Source organism: Myotis myotis, unplaced genomic scaffold, assembly GCF_014108235.1.
Source record: "Myotis myotis isolate mMyoMyo1 unplaced genomic scaffold, mMyoMyo1.p scaffold_m19_p_16, whole genome shotgun sequence".
Lineage (NCBI taxonomy): Eukaryota > Metazoa > Chordata > Mammalia > Chiroptera > Vespertilionidae > Myotis > Myotis myotis.
In genome coordinates, this window is record NW_023416320.1 from 40046395 (window position 1) to 40047203 (window position 809).

The 809-nt window shown below is 32.8% G+C and overlaps 1 pseudogene; it reads right to left on the minus strand.

Annotated features, from left to right (window-relative positions):
* Nucleotides 1-397: 397 nt before the first annotated feature.
* Nucleotides 398-531, minus strand: LOC118671046 (annotated as a pseudogene).
* Nucleotides 532-809: the final 278 nt, after the last annotated feature.

Below are 809 nucleotides of genomic sequence, written 5' to 3' on the forward strand. Positions count from 1 at the left end.
GAGGAAAATAATAAAGATTAAAGCAATAAATGATCTAGAGAACTGGAAAACAATAGAAAATATTAACAAGACTAAGAGTTGATTCTTTAAAAAGATAAACAGAATCAACAAACCTTTAGCTAGACTAACCAAGGGGGAAAAAAAAAGGGAGAGGAACCAATTGATAAAATTAGAAAAAAAAGAGAACTCATTATAACTGATACCACAGGAATACAATGAATCATAAGAGACTATTATATGCCAACAAACTGGGCAGCATGGATGTAACTGACAAATTCCTAGAAACAACCTATCAAGTCTGAATGAGGAAGAAACAGAAAATTTGAACAGACCAATAATGAATCAGGAAATTGAGTCAGTAATCAAAAATCTCCCAACAAAGAAAAGCCCAGGACAGGATGGTTTTACTGGTGAATATTTAAGGAAGAATTAATGCCAATTATCAAACTTCCAAAAATGGAAAAAGAACACTTTTTAAACTGATAAGAACAGATACTACACTTGATCTTAGCCAAAAGGCCGAGAAGCGATTGAACACTTTTTAACTCATTACAGTAAGCCAGTGTTATCTTGATACCAAAGTTGGATAAATAGATTACATAAAAAGCCAATGGCACGGTTACATCCTATGAATACTTAGGAATAGATTTGAACAAGGAGGTAAAAGATGTCTATGAAAACAGTAAGACACTGACGAAAGAAATTGAAGAAGACAAATAAGTGGACAGCTATCCTGTGTTCATGGAAGAATTAATATTGTCAAAAGATCCATACTACCCAAAGCCATCTATAATTTCAATGTAATCCCT